The sequence below is a fragment of the Sander lucioperca genome, chromosome 12 (genome assembly GCF_008315115.2).
Source record: "Sander lucioperca isolate FBNREF2018 chromosome 12, SLUC_FBN_1.2, whole genome shotgun sequence".
Classification (NCBI taxonomy): Eukaryota; Metazoa; Chordata; class Actinopteri; order Perciformes; family Percidae; genus Sander; species Sander lucioperca.
The window spans coordinates 9,619,786-9,627,153 of NC_050184.1; the positions used below are offsets into that span (position 1 = coordinate 9,619,786).

The window sequence follows — 7,368 nt, forward strand, 5'->3', positions numbered from 1 at the left end:
CTTCACTGACCTAAGGTTCAACTCTTTTGTTATCCATCCATCCATCCATGTGTGTTAAGGTTATCTGCACATATCACATGACACCTTTAAAACCTAAGATCTATTATCTTCCACTGAAGATAATAGATCACCGATAAAATTAGAAGGGCACTCGGAGAGCGCAGACCTCTGCCAACGCATGCACTAAATCTCACAATTGCAGTGTGAATCAGGAACTAATTTTTCCAATTATTATGTTCCAATTATCCTATCTCGCAATGTTAACATATATATATATATATCATATCATATAGGGCTGTCAAAATTAACGCAATAACGAGTTAACACAAATTCCTTTCAACACCACTATTTTTATTTTATGCATGAATAACGCACGCGCATTCTGTAATTTGGGCCTCGGGCCGCACCGTAGTTTGGGAAATCAGGATTCAGAAAGCGTTGCAGCGGTAAGGTTGTGGATGGCTTGCAAAAACAAACCTCCTTGAGCTGAAGTGGATAAAGAAAAGGGTCTTTTGAATGGCAAGTTCAGTTTCAAAGCCCTTCCAGATGGTTCTCTCGACAAGACTAAAGTAATCTGCACGTAATATCGATGTGAATTGAGTTACCACCGGAGTACATCGAGTATCAAATTCCACTTGCTTGCTAGCATTTATTTTCCCACATGTGAGATTAAACACAATGACATTGTTGCATTTAGCTGACCAATGTACTTGTACAATGTGTCTGTTGCTGTAATGCACAAGGTCCATTGTTTTGTGTTGAGCTGCTTAAACAAAAATGGGATGTTTAGTTAACCTTTATAAGTAGGGATGTAACGATACACTCAACTCACGATTCAATACAATTCACGATTTTAAAGTGGCTATATGTAACTTTCAATTTGTGTTGATTCTAGCAGCCGCTTTGGAAGAGCAGTAGTGATTTTACCACATCTGCTGTCGTAAAGGTCTTTTCTTTACGGTGTTCATTGCCCACTGTATAGTGCTGAGTTAGCGTTACCGGGAGGTCATATTGTTGCGACGAATGTTTTGCTCAGACAGAAAATCATTAATTTACAATAAGAGAATACGTTACAGATACATTGTTGCATTTCAAGTGTTGCATACGGTAACCTAGACTACTTTGGATGTATCGTGAGCTAAACCGGGTATCACTGTCACTGTGTCACGAGCCAAAGCATTTAGAGTTTGTTGTAGCAACCAACGTAATAATAACAATAACAACTTAGATTTATTATAGCACATTTCATAAAACCCAAGGACATTTTACACAAGTACAGGGGTACAAAAAGAAAATAGTAGGCCAACACAAATGAAATAAAACCGAGTGCTAAATGGAAGGGGACGTAATTGAATTTAGACTACTGGCATACAACCACGACTCGCATTGTAAAGTTATTTTATGAATGAAATGGACATATTGTATAACAGTATTTTATCTTGATAATAAAAGAAAAATAAAAAATGTAAGATTAAAGAAAGGCTTGTTTATTGCTAAGGCCATATGGTTACATTTAAATGATTTATTTAAAATGTAATAACAATAACTTTTAACAACAACTTTTATTACCAGTCATTTGGTGTTAAACGACAAAAAGAAGCAACACTAGCTGGCAGAGGGTATTTTACAAAAACCAGGAACTCAACACAAGCTTACAGAGCCGTACTCAAACGCAACACTAAGTCCTGTCTGTGTCCATGCTGTCTCTGCAGCGAGTCTCCTCTGTGTCTTTAGCTGCAGACTGTTGTATGTACCAGGGATGGAATCCTTTTCAGTGAAATACAGTTACACGTTACACTGTTTAGCTGTCAGCATTTTAACCAAGTTTAAGTCAGCTAACGTTACTAGCTAACTGCAGGCTAAGGTTACCTGCTGTGTAATATTAGATAGCGTCATACCCTGGGCTGTTTAAAAATTGCATCGTGATTCATTTTTTTTATCTCAACCGGTTGTAATCTTTACACATTTAAATACATTTTAACTGATTCACAATGCATCATTACATCCCTATTTATAAGTGTAAAGAGGAACACTACATTGTGTTAGTATTACCAAGTAATGTTACATTCAGGTGAAAATGCCCATCTGTTGTTGCTTGATGGGCTTGAGTTTATTTTGCTTTCAGTATATATATATATATATATATATATATATATATATATATATATATATATATATATATACTGAAAGCAAAATAAACTCAAGCCCATGTATATACTCAAGCCAAACTCAAGCCCATATATATATATATATATATATATATATATATATATATATATATATATATATATATACTGAAAGCAAAATAAACTCAAGCCCATGTATATACTCAAGCCAAACTCAAGCCCATATATATATATATATATATATATATATACACACATATTAACAGCAACTTTCAAATAAAGGGCAAGTATCATGTTTGTTTTTTTAATCAGAAGAATTGAAGAAGAAAACAATAAACTAAAATAAACTAATCAAAGTTTGATGCTAACAGCATTATGCTTTTTATTTAAATGAGGGAACAACCTCCACTAGTGTCTGTCCCCTCTGGCTATATGGGAAAAAGTCAATATTTAAAGAGAGCAGAGACACTCATTAAATATTTCAAACAAAGGAAAACTGACATTGCTGCCTAGTCTCTCTCTCTCTCTCTCTCTCTCTCTCTCTCTCTCTCTCTCTCTCTCTCTCTCTCTCTCTCTCTCTCTCTTGCTGTCTCTCTCTCTCGCCTCATCATCATTTCTATGTGGCTTATCTTCTTCATTCAAGACTTCATACACCAATAAAGAGAAAAAGGACAAATAGGAAGCCAACCAGCTAATAGACCAACACTGACAGTCCAAGAGAATATATTTATCCTGTGGTCTATACAGTATGTATATGCACATATTATGTACCATACTCTCCTAAATCTCCTAAAATCATTTGTTTTCTACTTTCTGCTGAACTGGTAGATATTTCAGGCTGCGAAAAGGGTTAACAGGAAGGTTAATGGGTTTTCCCACTGAGGAAGGGTTGAGATGGGGGTTAATGGGTTTTAAGGTGTGGCAGTGGATCAGTGTATAGCCACTGTAACCATAAAGTTACCTTGGTGGTCAATTCATCACCAGGCAATCAGCAGACCCACCTTGAACCCACAGGAGTTGTTAGGTTAAATAAATGTTCACTTTGCTGGTCTCTGATGTCAAATGATTGAACACACTTGAAGAACGAATGCAACCTTTGACCACATGGTGAAAGCTATTAAACGTATGCTGTTCTAAACACTCTGCCTGTCTGTCCTGGGAAAATCTTCTGACACACCGGAAGTGATGTGTTTTAAATTTGCATCAGCCGTAGTGTGTATGGAATAAGAGCTAGGAAATTAGCATGATCAGCAATACATCTACAGACATCAAGAACATGCCGGATGAAAGGAGAATGTCCTCTCCCTAAAAAACACCCACATAAGTTGTTTGTCGAAGCAGCAATTAGGTATGATGCACATTTACATTTAAGGTGGCAGCGCTTTTTATTGGACGTAGTAATTATGATGGGAGCAAAGCAAGAAGTAAGGTGACAAAGTATAAGAGGGCCAAATTCTGCATAGGTACGTTGGTTGGGGTGGTGGATGGCTCAAAGAAACACAGGACTTTCACCCAGGAGACAGAGGTTTGTGTCCCATTTAAAACTGTACTTTATGGAACCAATGGAACTACGTCACGTTCTAGGTCACGTGCATAACCGGAAATGAAGTAATGTAACTAATGTACTGATTTTAACCCAAACCAAAGGATCTTTTTCTAAACCTTACCAGTAGTTTTTGTGCGTAAACGTTACCAAACTGCGACCGTTATACAACAATAACAAGGTGTTTAAAATCGCGACTGTGCAAACATATACGCAGATTTAATTTTTAATTATTAAAATATTTCTCTGAGGCAGAACTTCTCTGAAGGGAGAAATAATGTGACTGGTTGTGATAAAGAGCTGGCTAATTATGCAAATATCTGACTAAAGCTTAGTGAAAAAGAGGTAACCTAGCGCTCCTGCTAATAACTGAAATAGTTCATCAAATCATAAAAAGTAATGTGCTAACATTTCATGTTCAATGTGGCAGCTATTTATCGAAGCTAGTTAGCTTTGTTTAGTAAGCTAACCTCTTCAAAATCATGATGCCATTGCCATATTTGTCATAAAATTTATATTTTGTGTTCATTGAAGTTTGCTACTTCACTAATTTGCACTTTATATTTTAAACATATTTAGCCTAATTGTTAACTGCAATGTACAATCTGTCATGTCATCAATGGATGACAAGTTGAGGATCTTAATATTGATTTGAGTGGCTCCTTCTATGTCCAACACTTCTCAGAGTTTGTTGGATGTGAGCACATTTAGCTTTTTTATCCTACATCACAAGTAGCCATCAAAAGATAATGTCACAAACAGTCTTAAAAGATACTCAAGCAGAGATGAGGAGCAGCTACAGATGTCTGGTAAACTCACTTCTTCATTTTTGAACTTGTAGTCTTTAGACCCAACCTAACTTAATCACTTATATCACTTGAGGACATTTATCAGAATCTACACAGCTCCCTCTGGAGCCATTAAAGGCTTTATACAACTTTCTTTGACCTGTAAGACTTTGATGTGCAAAAAAAGGTGGCTCTATGTCAAAACAAATTCTCAAATCTTCACTGTAATCAGCCATTCAGTAAGAAAGCCTGTTCACGAAAATGCATTAATTGATGCTTACAATCGCTGTCAAGTGGAGGTTTCCATTATAACCATCAAGACATGTACGTAAGCTCTAACTAAACACCATCTCAGTAGCGACCAAGATGAAAGACCTCAGTGTATGACCACATATTAACACAACACAAGACAACTATCATGTAACACCTTGTTGGACCATTCACTGCACACCGAACACACCTTACTGCAAAGGTAAATTAAGGGTTAATGTGTGGTTCAATGGTATGGTAATGGAAGGGTTTGTGTAGGTTAGGGTGGGTCTGGAGTGGAGGGGTTATAAAGACCAGAACAACCTGGGATTACAAGCCTGAATAGGTGAAATGACAGACAAAATGCACACCTGTGAGTTTGAAAATACATATTCACCCACTCACACACAAAACATTCTGGTGATAGCTAAAAAAAGAATATGCTGATACTACAAATAGCATAAAAGAGTACAGATATTTAAAGCTTTATAAAAGGCAGATGGACTGTCATAAAGAGGATGAAGAAGAGAAAAAAGAGGGGTGGGAGAAAGGATGAGAGCAAGGCAGAGTGGCATGGGATAAGCCTCTGTCATTAGTTGTGGGATTTCAGCAAAAACCTGCAGAAAAGGCAGCAGTAAATGAGATTAGAGAACAAAAGTAGCAGAGTGTGGCAGGATGGAGAGTAAAGGGAGGAGTGGAGGGATGAGCCACACAATAACCGCAGGTGTAAAAGGACCAAAGACTTCTAATCTTCTTCAGTCCACTGTTTTTTTTTTATTCACCACTGATTTATAGTCTGGTAAAATCCATGTAATGCTTTATTGTGCTTCTGAACCTTGCACAACAGCTTTTAAAAGCAAAAACTGGTCACATTTCACAGCTAGCATGTACGCAGACCTCATTATGTTCCCAAGTTGAAAACATAACTTCACTGTGACTAACCAATGGCAACTGAAAAAGACAGATTCTCTGCAAAAGCAATAATAATTCCCTCTAAATCCCCCACTTCCACTGTGGACCATCAGGAAATAAAACATTCAGGACACAGATTCCCCCATATGCACACAAACTCTTTCAACATTTTCTCTTTTCCTGATTTATGCTCAGATGAATCACCCACTGATCAAATCCAATCAAAGGTAACAAACCAACAAAATGTTCTCACATGCTCCCAAAATCTACACTCCTTCTGTCCAGCCATGCTATTATGTTACTCAAGGAAATGAACCTAATGATCAACGTAGATATGATACCACAAATACAGCAGAGTTGACACACATACAGAGTAAGTCTAACACAAGCACATACACAAGGTATTCCCCAGCTTCAGTATTAATTCAAGAAACTGAAATCATACCGCTTTTTTGGCTCAGTTATCAAGAACCATTGAATAGATAAATATAACAGATCATCACTCTCACATTTAAACTTGTACCCCAGCGCACAAACTACTTCCTACATCAGCTACCTGTTAAATGAAAACCTCTAATAAATATGTGTACTAATCTGGCCATAGATCCTCTTGGCAGAAAAGACAAAGAGACAGATATTGGAGCTACTGTCAAAAAATTGAAACCTCACCTTCATCAGCAGTTTCCTCTGCCTGTGTCCCGGTTCAGTCATCAGCCCCTCCTAGTCACTTCCCCCTTTGGCAGGTGCCATCATGGTCAAATAGTCCACAGGAAAGGGCTCTAATGTCCTACGTCTCTCGCTCTTTCTTATACTCCCTCTCTGTGTCCTGTTGAGATTTGGATCACCATGAGAAAAGCAGCATGTGTGTGTGTCAGTGTGTGTGTGTGTGTGTGTGTGTGTGTGTGTGTGTGTGTGTGCGCGCACAACTCCAAAGGTCCTGGAATTCCTGAGTCCTGCGCTAAAGAGCGAGCGTGGTTAAGCTCTATCTCCGTGTCTCTCTCTCTCTCTCTCTCTCTCTCTCTCTGCACTCCTTTTCTTTTTCCTCTCGCTCCCGGCCAGGCAAAGAGGAGGGGAAGACAGTCAGGGGGTGGGACGGAAGACAGAAGCTGCTTTCAGCCAACTCTTTCTCTATCTCTTCTTTCTCCCTCTCTGTCCTTCTCTCTGCGTCTCTGTCTTTTTTCCTAACTTTTTAGTGGTTCTCTTTTGGCTTGTTCTCTGTGACAGATACTGTTTCGCTGCTCAGCAAGGCGTGAAAGCAAAGCTCTCTCTATCACACACACACACTCACACCCTCCTCTTTCTTTCAACGGCACGCCCTCTTCCACAGTCCAGAGGTAAAGTCATTCCCTCGCTGTGTCCCCCAGCCGCAGTGTCTTTCTCCTGCTATTATGATTCAACATGCTTCATCACCAAAGGTTCAGTACTGCGTGGGTCCATGTGTCTGTGTTTTTTTAGGGATCCAGCAAACCCTGATAAAGATCAGGGTGAGACTGGGATAAGGGTGCACTTAACACTTGGATTTAGCTTCAGTTTGAAGTTCCTTCACAAAGTTCACACATTTTTTAAACGTCATATCATCCAGGAGTTCATTGTTCAACACAGAAGGTGTTTAAAGAAACGCCTATTCTGTTCCCATGAGTTGAAAAAACATCAATTGATACAAGTGGTTGAGTTCAAGGCTCGGGCCGTAATAATCAAGCCCTCAACCTTGATTATATTTGCCCTTTTCACTTCTGCTTTGCAACTTATT

At 38.5% G+C, this 7,368-nt stretch overlaps 1 protein-coding gene across 2 annotated transcripts in view; it reads right to left on the minus strand.

Moving 5' to 3' along the window:
- sema3b (sema domain, immunoglobulin domain (Ig), short basic domain, secreted, (semaphorin) 3B) overlaps positions 1-6,848 on the minus strand; it is an 87,786-nt gene extending 80,938 nt beyond the window's left edge. For both annotated transcript variants that reach the window (XM_036008054.1, XM_036008053.1), the window contains exon 1: positions 6,288-6,848. The gene's annotated coding sequence lies outside the window, so the exon portion shown is untranslated. The remainder of the gene's footprint in view (positions 1-6,287) is intronic.
- Positions 6,849-7,368: the final 520 nt, after the last annotated feature.